At 47.5% G+C, this 14,930-nt stretch overlaps 1 non-coding gene across 1 annotated transcript; it reads right to left on the bottom strand.

Moving 5' to 3' along the window:
- Positions 1 to 13,832: 13,832 nt before the first annotated feature.
- Positions 13,833 to 13,964, bottom strand: LOC115029787. The gene has a single exon (XR_003835352.1). It is a non-coding gene; the product is annotated as a small nucleolar RNA SNORA17 (small nucleolar RNA).
- Positions 13,965 to 14,930: the final 966 nt, after the last annotated feature.

Here is a 14,930-nt window from a genome sequence, read left to right as displayed (position 1 = left end):
GTGGACAGACAGAGAAGCAGAACAGTGTGAGCATCGTGAAGAGAGGTGGAACTGGAAACAAAGGGTAGAGAGGCATGGCCTGTAGTGAGTAGCCTTCCCTGCCACCTGAAGCCATGGTGAAATCCCAGATCATGCTGCTGATGAAGACCATGTCTGGGTCCATAGCCATACGCAGCAGGGGTCTGTGTTGACGTTCATAGCTCATATTACTATTAAAGATGATGCAGATGGCCCTGGTCAAGGCTGACACCTATGACCATGTTGATGTCCAGAGGTTGTGCAGAGCAGACCCCATCCCTCATTGCATGCAAAACTCTGGAGATTAGGCCCTGCACCTCACCTGGACAGCTCAGTAAAGCTGGTCCTGGTGGCAGGGGTTTAGGTGAACTGGCCCTGAGGGTGTGAGTATGAGAAAGTTGGTTTTGTCACTTACCTTCCATGAAGTGACATGAGTGGAGGGGAGATGGCTTGCACACCCCTTGCAGCCTGACACATTTGGGAGAGTTGGCCCTGGGGTGATGAGAATGGAAGAGCTGGCCTGGATGCTCACTGGCTGCAGCACTCAGGAGAGCAGGCTCTGCACTTTTCCTGGGCAACAGAGTAGAGCTGGCCCTGAAGACAAAGGTGAGCCAACCCCAAGGGAGTGAGAGCAAGAGCACTGGCCCAAACCCCTTGCGGGCTACAGCACTTGGGAAAGTGCATCCAGCACCTCACTGGGCAGCACAGTAGAGCTAGCTCTGGTGGCATGGGTGCAGGTGAACCGCCACACTCTCCCATGGTGGTGCAGATAGGGGAAAGCTGGTGTGCTGACCAACTCAGCTACTACCCAGGCTCAGATCCAGGGCTTAGAGTTGGTCCATTGGAATGTCAACTTCATCTATGAATTGCTGGTACATGTGAAAGGACTGTTCTTGTAGATCCAAAGCTTCAGGATCTCTGTGATACAGGGCAACAATGGGGTATCTGAGAGGAATCCTGGTGAGGATCCAGCATTGATAGTGTGGCAAAGGTCAGAGGCCTAGAACCAGACCAATGACTCACTACAACGAATATTTGCAACTAAAGAAGTGTGAACAAAAGGGTATACTGTGGAACACACTGTTACACTGTAGATTCCATGTTTAATCTGGGCTACACCTTCTGCTGGAGACAATATAAGGACACTGGAAGAAGGGAGTCTAGCTCTTGCTCCTTCGCCTGCTTGCCGTGTGAGACTGAGTAACTGCTAGATCCTTGAACTTCCATTCACAACTGCGACTAAACCATTGTTGGGAATTGGGCTGCCGACTGTAAGTCATCAATAAATTCTTTTACTATATAGAGACTATCCATAAGTTCTGTGACTCTAGAGAACCCTGACTAATACAAAGATTTTTTTTATTTTGCATTCATGTGTGTGAATGTGGACTTTCTGTACCACAGCACAGGTTCAGAGGTCAGAAGATAGCCCTGAGAGTGGTTTCTCCCTTCCCAGGCTGTCTGAGACAAGGTCCTTTTGTTATTTTTCCAGGATGTACAGCAATCTGGCCCACAGGTTTCTGGACAAACATTTGTGTGGATTCTGGGAATTTAGGTTCACAAGCTTGCAAGGCAAGTGCTTTTACTGACTAGACCATCTGCACAGCTCCACTGTTAGAAACTTATACCTCAGTGCCTTAGCTATTTGTCTATTGTCAACAAAGGCAACCTATAAAAGAAAACATGTTAGGGCCCGTGGGAGCCCATGACCATCACAGAGGACACATGGCAACAGGCAGACAGACATGGCACTACAGCAATAGCTGAGAACTTACAACAGATCTTTTTTTAAAAAAAATTATTTTTACACTCCATATTTTATCCCCCCATCTAGCCTCCAACTGTTCCATATCCTATACCTCCTCCCCACCCCACCCCTGTCTACACATGGATGTCCTCACCCCCCAATCCCACCTGACCTCTAAACTCCCTGGGGCCTCCAGTTTCTTGAGGGTTAGGTGCATCATCTCTGAATGAACACAAACCCAACAGTCCTCTACTGGATTTGTGTTGATAGCCTCATATCAGCTGGTGTATGTGGTCCAGTGTTTGAGAGGACCCAAGGGTGCAGATTAATTGAGACTGTTGGTCCTCCTACAAGATCACCCTTCTCCTCAGCTTCTTTCAGTCTTCCCTAATTCAAAAACAGGGGTCAGCTGCTTCTGTCCACTGGCTGGGTGTAAATATCTGCATCTGACTCTTTCAGCTGCTTGTTGGGTCTTTTGGAGGGCAGTCCTGATAGGTCCCTTTATGTGAGGGCTCCAGTAGGGAGAGGGAACTTGTAGAGCCCACCTCCAGCAGGAAAACAGGACATCAAGTGAGGGATAGGGTTGCCATCCTACAGTCACAACTCTGGCCCATAATTGTTCCTGTCTGAAAGAATTACAGGGATGGAAATGGAGAGAAGCCTAAGGAAAAGAAGGTCCAGCAACAGGCCCAAAGTGGGATCCAGCTCAAGGGGAGGTCCCAAGGCCTGACACAACAGACCTTTAAGCAGAAGGCAGAGCAGAGAAAGTGGGATGGAGGTGAGGAGAGTTAACTGTGAATGACCTCAAAGCCCACCCTTTGTGACTCAGCACCTTCAACAAGAAGACACCTCTTAATCCTTCCCAAATAGTTCCAGCAACCAGGGACTGAGCATTTAAACATAAGAGTCTATGGAAACCATTTGCATTCAAACCACCACACTTAGAATTAAGCCTCAACACCCTAAGTGAGATTCTTCTACATGCCACATACCCACTTGGGTTTTCTAGGACTTTCCCATTCCTCTCAAGCCTTATGTAGAAGTTTTAAAATTTGATTCTACCAAATGGAAACCATTGCAATGGTTATCACCCTCCCTTGTGGTGTGGATCATTCTGTAGCGCTTGGTGGAGCCATGAGACATCTATGCTGAATACGACCTGTACATTCCTTGAGGAAGCTAGAGAGGATTTTAAAGCAAACATTCGTATACTTGAATGCTCACATTAGACTTTTAAGGATTTGTTTCACTTGGTTCTCCTGAGATGGAGGTCTGTCTCATTTATTGTAGACTGCTCTCAAATTAGCTGATGATGACTTAAGTTTTTTATCTTCATGTTTCTATATACCAAATGCCAGGATTACAGTTATGCACCATCATGCCTGGTTGATGGGGTACTGGTCATGGAACCCAGAAGTTTGTGGAGAGATGACAGGCACTCTATCAACTGAGATATATCCTGTCCTCTACCCAAGTTTTCTAAATTAATATTGCCTTAGTTAGGGTTCCATTGCTGTGAACAGATGCCATGACCAAGGCAACTCTTTATAAAGGACAACATTTAATTGGGGCTGACTTATGGGTTCAGTGGTTCAGTCCATTATCACTAAGGCGGCAACATGACAGCATATAAGCAGGCATGGTGCAAGAGTAGCTGAGAGTTCTACAGCTTGTTCTGAAGGGCATCTCTTAAGATGCCACTTCCTTGACCAAGCATATTCAAACCACCACAAATACATGCTATCAATTTTTTTATTTGTGAGTAATGAAAACATATTTAACCTAGAGTAAAATCTAGAGACAGATCTAATAAACACTTAGAATAATGATAGCAACACATATTAATGAATAATATTTCAAGAAATATGCAATCATTGAATGGTAGAAATTGCTGATTTCCTACCCCAGTGGGGGAAAAAATTAGATTCCTAGAACATCAGTGGGATTTTCCTGCCTTCAGTATTTCCTTTTCTCTCTCCAGTATTTCTTTCCAGATTCTATGTGTCATGGGCTTAATTAACTCAAGCCTGTGGTGTTCCTTGCATCAACCAAACCTATGAGTTTACCTCTATCTTGTCTGCCTTACCCTATGGTCAGCCCCATGGGAGGCACCTACTGACCTTCATCCACAGTGTGTCAGCATGTTCTCAGCAGGGGACTGCCCCATCTCTACAGCCTTCGAGACTTCCCCAACAAGTTCTATTGGCACAAGAAAGAAATGGGCCTTCTGTGGCTCTGTCAAGTACTTAGGAACTAGAGGCCTTGTGGTGAAGTTTAAGATTTTGGTGAGAACTGAGCACAGTGGAGCACTCCTATAATCCTACCACTTAAGGGACTGAATCGGGAGGGTTGCCATGAATTCCAGACCAACATGGAATACAGAGTGAGATCCTGCCCCACCCCTAAAAGAGAAGGGTCTGAGGAGATAGTTTGGTAGGTAAAATGCCTGGCATGCAAGCATGAGGACTGGGGTTCAGTCCCCAGCACCCTTGTAAAAGATGGATGGAGTGATGTCTCCTGTAACTCTAGTATAGAAGAGGCAGAGACAGGAGGATTCCTGGGGCTTGGTGAACAGCCAGTCTAGCTATTCAAGGAGATCCTGTAGGGAGACTTCTGATGTCAACCTCTGTCCTCCTCCATATTTATGTGCACAAAGTCCACACACACATGCACATACACTAACACACACAACACACACGAAATATTCAGTGAGAGAGTTTAAACACGTGACACTATATTTCCAGCAGCATAAGCATACTCAACTGTGAGAGGAAAAAAAAAAGAGACTAGTATAGATAGTCTCTGGAAATTACTTGAAGATTAGAGCCTTCGGGGACTCCATGTACCTTCTGGGCGTGGATAAGAAGACTCCTGTACACATGTTATCTTTCACATTTTCCCCCATCAAGAGGCAAAACTGTGAGTAGGCCACAAAGTGAATCTTTCATTCGATTTGTAATCAAGATTTTTTTTCTTCCATTTTCAGATTGTGTGGGTGCACACACATGCTAAAGCATGTTTCTGCATGTGTGAAGGAACATGTGTGTTTTGATGTAGGTGCTCATGTGTGTAACTGACTATGTAGGCAAGTGTTTGCTATTGGGAATCATCCCCCACCCATAGATATTCCTCATTATTCATGGAGGCAGGGACGCTAATGGTGCTTGCCAATATGGCTGATCTTGATAGCTCTCGTGGTTGGGGGATCCTCTGTCACTGCCTTCCTTCCAGAGCTGGAATCACAGGTGGATCACTTTGCCCACTCAGTGTTCACATGAATTCTGGGAATCCTGGTCCTCATGCTTGGCTGACAAACACTTTTATTTGCTAATCCATCTCCCCACCCCAAGGTTCTCCTACTTCAATCCTTTGGACAAGTCTGGGTCTAATTTAGCCCGGGACTAAGGCTTCTGGAAAGACTGGGTAGGTTAAGGATGCCAGAGCCTGGGGTGTACAGAGAAGGTAGGATGCCTGAAGAAGTTAAGTGAGCAGTGTCCTGGGGTGTAGAGGCATGAGAAGGGTTAGCCACGAAGGAGAGTCCCCACTGGCTTCTTACCATTTCCCACCCTGCTCAGGTGGCCGAGGGCCATGAAATTGTCCAATCTGACTTAAACACTCCCTCCCACTCTCTTCCCAAATCAAACCTGCCCAAGGCATTTAGACAAGATGACAAGATGCACCCTGCACTCTGAAATGTGCTGGGGAGAGTTACCGTAGCAACCACAAAAGCTCTTCAAATTTGTGAGCCAAGACATGAGCTTGGAGAGTCAGGCAGCCCTCCCCACCTGAAAGATGGCAGGAAGCCATTACGCTAAAACTGACCAGCGAGGGCAGCAGAGGAGAGAGTCAGAGAAGGAGCCTTGTCAATATGACTACAACAGCAACAGCGAATATTGTTCAGGGTTCCGCCTGCAAGAGGTGGACCTTTCTCTAGATGGGATTGGTCACTGTCCCATCCAGATTTTGCTACTGGTGACTCCCATTTCAGTGCATGAGTAGAAACAGCAAGGACAAGACTCCTGAGAAGGCCACCATACATGCAGCCTGTTCCTGGAACAGTGTGTCAACCCCAGTCAGAGGCCATTATGAAGTCTGATAATCCAGGAAGCATCCTGTGTCCCTCTGTGGACAGTTTTGGTGGGAGAGTTAGGGTTAGAGAGGTCTTACAAGGGTTCGTCCACTTCCTTCCTACTGTGGAGTCAACCTATAATCCTTTTGAGTGGTTCATGTTCTTTCTTAGTAAAAAAAAATGTGGGGTGTGAACCGCGAGGCCCGGTGAAAGCAGCCATTGGTGCGTGGCTGGCCTGGCGAAGCTCTGGACTATCTCCCTCTGTGGGTTATTATCAACTCTCACCTCATAGGTTTGGGTGCTCATTGTTACCACAGGCAGAGACAGACTGTGTGACACTGTGTGGAAATATGTTCCCAAGGGTCAAAGGGCAAAGATGGGAGATTTTAATGAGATTTAATGTGGACATCACCCATTGAGTCTCTATACAGACTCAGGCCATAAAGGGCACTTAAGCACTTCTCCAGTCCTCTTCTGTGAAACAGGGGCAGTAAATAGGACCAGCTTAACACAGTATGACAGATTAAACACGATGCCATACATGCTAGGGATTAGAATAACGCTTGACATTGTCAGTGACTTGGTTCTATTAAATCTGCTCCACCGCACACTATACAACTCCAGAAGACACCGTCGCACAGACATATTCATAGGCTATGCATAGTGCCTCAGAGTTTTACAGTGCGGCCCGCAGGACCTTACACAGTAGCCCTGCAGTGCCAATCTCCACGATGAGAAGGTATTCTGACAATGACAGTGAACACATGTGAGGCGCGCTTGCAGAGTAGGTTCTGTGATTCATCACCACACGGCTACCGCCATTACTCATACCGGTAGAGCTATCTGGCACTTTAACGGCATTCTTTTGTGCAGATGATTCCTTCCTGTTGGGCTGATTTGCACAGGGAATAAACTGATTAAAAAGCCACTGAGGAATTTTAAGTACATGGAACAAAGTTGGAGATCATGTCAAGGTTATGTGCTAACCCATCAGTGTAGAGGGGCTTCTGCTCTGAGGACATCCCTCTTTGGAGCATAAGAATACCAATGACTCTGTCCACCCTGAACTTGGACCACCAAAACCACTGACAACCCTTGTGGTATTTTGGTCTGGACGAGCCACCAGAGCCTCTCCCCTCATTACCGCTCAGACCCCGCTACAATTAACTAGCTAGCTGCATCTCTTCCGTTAGTTAATCTTTAAATTGGTCTCCTCCTAATGAAATTCTCAGGAAGCCCCTCAGGCTCTTTGATGAGATATGAGAGGCCTCTTAGTCTCATCAGCCACAATTTTTAGAAATAATTAGCTTAAACAACATCATGGCCAAAGGAATCCACTGAGGAGGAGGAGGAAGCTGGAGCGGAACTCCTCTCTCAGAATTCATTCTCCAGCACCGTCTGACACCGTGCGCGTTGGAAGCAGAGGGTGTTCTCCATCCTTCTGAGCTTTGCCTTCTTTGTAATCTTTGTATTTCCATAAACAGAACATCACTCCTCGTCACGTCTCAATGGCAAGTTGCTCCTCCCAAAGAGAATTCATCCCAGCATGTTCGAACTTGTCCCTCCTGTGGGGTGTTTGGAGTTCTCCTCAGGATTCTACAAGACTCAGAGGGAATATGGGCACAGAAAGGACATGGGACAAACAAATGAAATAAACAGAGCAACCTTAGAGATGGATCTATAGGGGACCATCGGGTAAGATCTTTTTATTTTACAAATGTGAAAACAGACGCCCTGGTGGCAAACACCACCTGCCCAAGATAGCATAGTTAATTGGTCTTCTCTATTGGGTAGGGATCAGCCCTGGAGAAAGAGGACTGTCCTCTGGCACTTAAGACAGAGCAGAATGACCCCCACCCCCTTAGTGGTGAAGAGTCACTGCTATGTAGGAGGCTCCCTGGTGCTGTCATAACTGGTCAAAACAGAAACATAGTCCCCCCACATCTCAGGCTCACTGTGTCACACCCAGGGCAAGAAAGACATCTTGAAAGAGCCAGGCAAGTGACATTCATTTGCTCCCACCCAGCACTTGGAGGTGTGAAAAGGCAGCCTAAAGGGGAGAGGCAGCTAAGAACCCTCACACACAGGCTCACTTTACTGGAAAGCAGAGCCACGAACAGGGGCAACTCGCCCAGGCAGACAGACTCTGGGGAAGTCAGCAGCAGCTTCTGCAGCAGACAGAATCAGCCCTGGGCTCCCCTGGCCCACCCAGTCAGGTAGACTGACACCCAAAGGGACCATAGTGTCAGGCAGACTTTGCAAGCCACTTACATCGTTTCTTTCTTGGATGGATGTGGACGGCAAGGCCAAGGCAGGGGAAGGATGCTTCTGGTTTTGTTCTTGGATGTTAATATTGACTGTCTACTTGACAAGGTCCATGGTCATCACAGAGACAAACTTCTGGACATGTCGGTGGGGCTGTTGGTAGCTTAGGTTAATTAAGTGGGAAGACCTACTGCTGTGAACAGATACCATGACCAAGGCAAGTCTTATAAAGGACAACATTCAATTGGGACTGGCTTACAGGCTCAGAGGTTCAGTCCATTATCATCAAGATAGGAATATGGCAGCATCCAGGAAGGCATGGTGCAGGCAGAGCTGAGAATTCTACATCTTCATCTGAAGGCTGAAGGTGTTTAAGCCCATCCACAGTGACTCACCTACTCCAACAGTGTCATACCTCTTAATAGTGCCACTCTCTGAGCTGAGCATATACAAACCATCACATGTGGGTATTGCCACCTCATAGGCTGGTGTTCAGGATGACTGGGAATACAATGTGATCAGCTGTCTCAGCTGCCGCCACCATGCCTCCCCACCAGGACGGACTGTGTCCTTGAGCCTTGAGACTTGAGCCAAACTAAATCCTCCCTCCCTCCCTCCCTCCCTCCCTCCCTCCCTCCCTCCCTTCCTTCCTTATTTCTTTCCTTCCTTATTTCCTTCTTTCTTTCCTTCCTTAAGTTACTTCTGTCCTATATTTTAGGGCAGCAAGAACACAAAGCAAACTTACTTAACCTGTAAATAGGGCCAATATCAGACCCCATCACACCCTGAGAGAGGACACCCCTGCCACCTGCCCAGCTTTCCTGATAGGAAAGTGTCAGGAAAGTGGGTTCCCCTGCCTGTGATCACAGCACTGGGGCAGTTGAAACAGGAGAAACAGACATACTAGGTCATTGAGGTCGAGGCCAGACAGCCTGGGCTACATGAAACCTTGTCTCAAAAATGTAAAATAAAATAAAATATAAACAGGTTCAGAGGCTATAAAAATGGCTGACAGAAACATTCTTTTGATCACAGGTCAATTTTACATAGGATAATCAAGTTTAAAATACTAATTTTATCTAAATTACTTTAATTCAAAATATTGATAATAAAGATTTTGTTTCTCTCTCTCTCTCAAAAAAAAAAAAAACAAAAAAAAAAAACAAACTCCAAAAGGCAGAGAGCCCAAGGCCTGCCTTCCTCAGACACATGGGCAGCCCTAGGGAGAGAGCAGCCTCTGCACTTGGTGACTGGTAGCACTCTTTCCTAAGACTGGATCCGTTTCCAGTGTTTTGCTCTTTGTGCCTTTTTTTTTTCCTTCAAATATCTGAAAGAGTATCTTGGAATACTCGCAGTCTCTTTGAGAGTTCCTTTAATGTGCAGCTTCTGCTGACGTCACTTCCTCTGGGACATCTTCATCTTCCTTTGGTCACAGCCAGTCCACAAACTTGCCTTCACTAAATTCCCCCTTCTGTGTATCCAGAATCCTCTAGCGTGTGGCCAAGTCTCTGTTCACACCACCAGCTCTCTCTTCTGCAATCCCATCAGCCTCTGCTCTGAGGTGCCCCACCCCCAGAGCTCCCTTTGCTGGCAAATTCCCTTGCTTAGATTATCCATTTCCATAAAACACCAGGTGGGTTTGTCACAAGAAGACACTGGCAATGAAGCTGCCGTGTGCGACCTGAGTTGCAGATACAGAGAAGGGCCACCGGCAGACTGTGGACGAAGCCTGTGACTGGCAAGCATCCCTGGAGACTGAAGAACTGGAATCAAAGCCTGCGTTCCAAGCCAGACTCACAGTCCACATATCACAGCAACCCAAACCTAACCACAGCCGTGGAGAAAAGGGTTGACTACGCTATGATCAAAAATGCACATGCACGGAGATGTGGGTGAGCCCAGGACGGCCTGAACTTTATTCTACACTTGATCACCCAAAGCAGACCGGAATTGATGTCTTTCATGGTTTTTAGGTTTGTCTTATATTTTAAAAAATGTGATGTGCATGTGAGTGAAGGTTTCCAGAGAGGCCAGAGGAAGGCTGGAGCTGGAGTTCTGGGCAGTTGTGCCCTGCCTGACTTGGGTGCTGGGGACTGAGCTGGGGTTCCATGTGAGAACAATGTGTCCTCAGAAGTGCTGAGCTCCAGTGCTTGGGATTGGCTTGAAGGTTTTCCCATTTGACATAGTTGCTAATCACACTAACTGAGCAAATATTTGATTTTTCCAATTCTGCTTTTCATTCATTATCATCATGTCTGTGGATCCCCTGGACAGGCCAGAAGCAAGCTGAAGTCAAAGCACACCTCTCACATCTGCTCTGAAGCTCCCAAGGAAGGGGTCTTGTCCCCTCTCTTTTCTGAGATCACCTGAGAACCCAAAAGAGGTACTGCACTCAGTGCTGCTAAAAGAATGGGTGTTGGTTTTAGCTTTACTTTCTTTTTAATTGTGTGTTGCTGTGTAGACATGTGTACATGAGTGCATATGCCCTGGAGGCCAGAAGAGGGCGCCAGATTGCTTGTACCCAGAACTTCAGGCAGTTGTGAGCCACATGATGTGGGCTGGGAATTAAACTTGAATCCTGTGAAAAAGCAGCAAGGCCTACTAATTGCTAGACCATAGTGCCAGCACTCAAAACTAATTCTGATCATTTGCTCTGTGTGTGTGTGTGTGTGTGTGTGTGTGTGTGTGTGTGTGTGTTCAGGAACTACCTGAAAGATCATCCTGAGCAGACGTCTACTCCTGCCCCAAGTGGTGTCTTGCATTGCACGGGCAAGCCCTAGGCCTGTAGCTGAATGTTTCTCCAGCCCCCACCATGTAGCCGCCATCCATTGCCCTTTAGAACTAAATTCATTTCAATGGCATCCAATTTTCTCAAGTGCTGGGGAGATACACAGGCTACAAAGGGAGTGTTATTACCGCCTCTCTTTTCTCCTGGATCCCCAGATGAACATTAAAAAGTCATTTCATCTGACACTCGGCCCCTGGTCCCAGGAGAGAGAACTAGGCAGATACCAGGCCTGGAGCTGGCTATTAAAAGGACACAGTGCCCATTTGGTCTTCTTAGTGAATTATGGGACAAAAGGCCCATTTCCCACCTTGGAATGTCTGTGGATATGTGTGTGTGGCAGGGTGAAGGGAGATGATATGAGCCTAAATCTATACAAATACATGGTAGCACACAGAAATAGCCCTGAAGAGCAAGGATTAAGGTGTATGCTGTGTGTGTGTGTGTGTGTGTGTGTGTGTGTGTGTGTGTGTGCGCGTGCATGTGTTTCTCTACTGACTCTATGTGTATGTATATGTATGTGTATATGTATATGTGTGTGTATATTTGTGTATGTATACGTGTGTGTGCATTTATGTGTATATGTATTTTTTTGTTCGTGTGCATGCATATCTTTGTCTGTGGCTATGGTGTCAGGGTGTGTTTGCTATGAATGGGTGTGGTGTTCTCGCATCTGAAGTCTAACCTACTGCCATCACTCAGGCTGAGACCCCTGAGCCCTATCTCTTTCCTGCCATCCTAGGCCTGGCCGTGCTGCCTCCCTGGCCCAGGTGGCATCATCACATGTCTCCCCTCTTCTGTCTGGGCAGACTACCCCAGCGGTGGATGGCAGCAGATTCACACTCCGCCCTAGAGCAGAGAGGATACTTCCTGACTGGGTGTGCCCAGTCCACCCTCAGACCTGGTCCTATAAGCTGGAATCTAGCTTTGTGGACCTTCAAGAGAGAGTAAATGCCGTGCCTTCCTCAGTTAAGTGTGCCTGCACACTCGTGTGTGTATGTGTGTGTGTGTGTGTGTGTATGTGTGTATGTGTGTCTGTGTATGTCTGTGTGTGTGTGTGTGTCTGTGTGTGTGTGTCTGTGTGTGTGTATGTGTGTGTGTCTATGTGTGTATGTGTATGTGTGTATGTGTGTATGTGTGTATGTGTGTGTGTGTCTGTGTCTGTGTGTGTCTGTGTGTCTGTGTGTGAGTATCCATGACTGCTGCCAATGCCTAGTTTAAAGTCCCAGGCCCCAGGTCAGTAGTCCTAATCATATTTAGTGTTGGAAGTCCTTTTGGTGACAATGCCCTTCTTAGATGATGCTAGATTGTGTACAGTGAGCTAAGTACCGCAGAAACCATCCGGATGACTGGAGGAGCAGAGCGACCCAGCAGAGAGAGCCACATGAGCTGTCCTGAACCAATGACACCAGTTCTCAGGAACCTGGCACTCCAGAGGAAGGCCCATGTTTGTGCATCCACATGAATGAGCACCAGGCTCTGAGAAGGATGGGAAGTGCACAGGAAAAAGGAGTCTCGTGTCTCCCATCACTGTCCTTCCAGATAATTCTGCAAGAAACAAAAGAACCATCCAAGGTGTGCCTCGCCCTCGCTCCTACCCTTTTTATATATAACATTTTATTGGTTCTTTATAAATTTCACCCATGTACCCCACTCCTTTCCCTCCCCTCCCCTCGTGCCTGCCCTTCACCCTTACAACTCTCCCCCCCAACAGAGGCAAAAAACTCATTGTGGAAGCTGTAGTGTGTCAGTGTGTCCCACAGTGTATCCTTTGTCCACACCTCTTTGCTTACAAATGTCCGTTGCAATGATTCATTGGTCTAGTTCGTGCCCTCTGGCTTCTGCTTCTCTATCAACACTGGAACCTCACTGGGCCTCCTCTCAAATATCCTGGCTTTGCCCTGTGTCATGGAGATCCTGTGGTTTTGGATCTGTAGGACCGACTCCTTTGTGCACTCCAGCAGTTCATTAGTGGGACAGATGTTTGAATGGGCCAATTCAAAGCCCTGGATCTGGGTCTGAGACTTATCTAAGCTCTTCCCAGCAACTTGTCCCCCCCCCAACCCCTTGCAACCCAACCCAACCCCCACAACCAGGGCCACCTCTGTCCCGCTGTCCAGATGAAGTACAGAGCCTGGTCTCCCAAGTGCTGCAGCTGCTGTTCTCGCACACTCATGACGCTGGGGTCAAGTTTCCCACCTGCCATAGATGGCAAGGGATGAGGGAGGGGAGGAGGGCTTCTCTTCCTCATCCATGACAACATCCAGCAGACAAGAAGCAGATCTGGTTCTCCTGTGCTCACACCCTTGGGGCCAGCTCACCCATGCCCCTCCATCAGGGTCAACTCTATTGTGCTGCCCAGGCAAAGTGCAGGACCCCCTCTCCCAAGTACTGCAGCTGGCTAGGGGCAGGGTGAGCTCTCCTGCTCTCATGACTCCAGGGCCAGCTCTTCCATGACACACAGGTAAAGAGTGAGGCCAATTCTGCACAGCTCTCAGATATCAACATGTCCCCACATGGCAACCGAGACCAGGGGCATCCACTTGGCCCTTGGTGGTACGAGAGCCCTGCTGCTGCACAGTCAAGAACCCAGTTGTGGCCTCTGAAGGCAGCACAGGCAAGGACACCACCATGGTCCCCAGTGGCATCACTGGCTACTCACATCAGGCTATGCCTTACTACCCTGGAGTCTCCAGTTCTGCCTCTCTTCGTGGTGCCCACATCCTTCTGTTTCTCTTCTCTTCCATTTCTCCAATACTTACTTGTTCCTCTTAATGGTGCCCAGGGTCTCTGAGTGTCTGGGGTCATCTGAGGAGTGGTCTCAGGAATGCTATGCCCCGCTTGTGTGTTATAGGACTGGGCAGGGGTCATCTTAGGTGTGGTCCGCTCCCTGTCCAGGCCCCATGGGCGTCGGGCCAGTGGCTGTCTCAGGCTCACCTTTATCAGAGAGGGTTAGGCTGCCAACCACTCAGATGTTTGTAGGTCAGAACACTGAGAGTAGACATAGCCTCTCTCTTCTCTGTCACCTACTGACACACATGACACACAGAAGCCATGCCTGCAATGCCTCTGGGGTCAGTTCTTCCTACTTCTTATGCCCAGTTAGCAATGCCCTCTAATGTGTCCATGGGACCTTTTGCCATCAGCATGTGTTTTAAGTATCAGTTTGAGGAAGGGATGTGTGGCTGTGTATATTCAATTGTTGAGGCCAGAAGTCAGTCCTTGGGTGTCAATCTTCCGATCCACTTTGGTTTTTTTTGAGACAAGATCTTTCACTAGGATCTGGGCACATTCATTAAAAACTTGCTTCCTCGGAATTGAAAGATGAAAGGAGATGGAGGAAATCAAGTGGAGAGGGACTTCCACAGTGGAAGGGAAGAAAGAACCTGGAGTTTCCTTCCACTGAACACCCGCCCCTGAAGACAGAAGCTTATCCTAGTGACCTAAGCATGCTTGCTTTAATGAGACCCATTAGAACCCTATTTCATTACAGAGTCACATTCGTAAGTAACCAGGGTAAGAACTTCATAACAGCTATGGGGAAACACAATTTAACTCACAATGCAGTCTGTTAATTAGTTGGGGACCCAAGATTTCAGCCTGCTGTGTTTGGAATAAATATGAATTTTTAAAGATGAAAAAAAAAAAAAAGAATGTTGTCTCAGAATAACTCCTTGGACCCTGTAGTCATTCACTATGTGGAGAAAAAAAAAAAAAGCCACTCTGAGAAGCAACACTTGCTGAGGTGACAAGACGAATCCAGAGTTCTTTAAGATAGTTAACTGTGTCACTTTGAGACATTCAGATTGATAACTGAGGAAGAAGACAGAGGGAACGTGAGAAGAAAAAAAAAAAAAGCAAGAGTTGAATAATGAAGCCAGGACCGGGGTACAGAGTTGGAGTCCTGGCTCCTCTGCCCTAGGCATGGATTCTCCCTACACTTACCCCTCCAGAGCTGCCTGCCGAGTAGCTGCCACTGTCCACAGAATCCTCTTTCCTCTCCCTCTCCCTCTCCCCCTCCCCCTCCCCCTCCCCCTCCCTCTCCC

Source organism: Mus caroli, chromosome 17 (genome assembly GCF_900094665.2).
Source record: "Mus caroli chromosome 17, CAROLI_EIJ_v1.1, whole genome shotgun sequence".
In the NCBI taxonomy this organism is placed as follows: Eukaryota; Metazoa; Chordata; class Mammalia; order Rodentia; family Muridae; genus Mus; species Mus caroli.
Note: the sequence above shows the minus strand (reverse complement) of the source record. Positions and strands in the feature narration are given on the sequence as shown.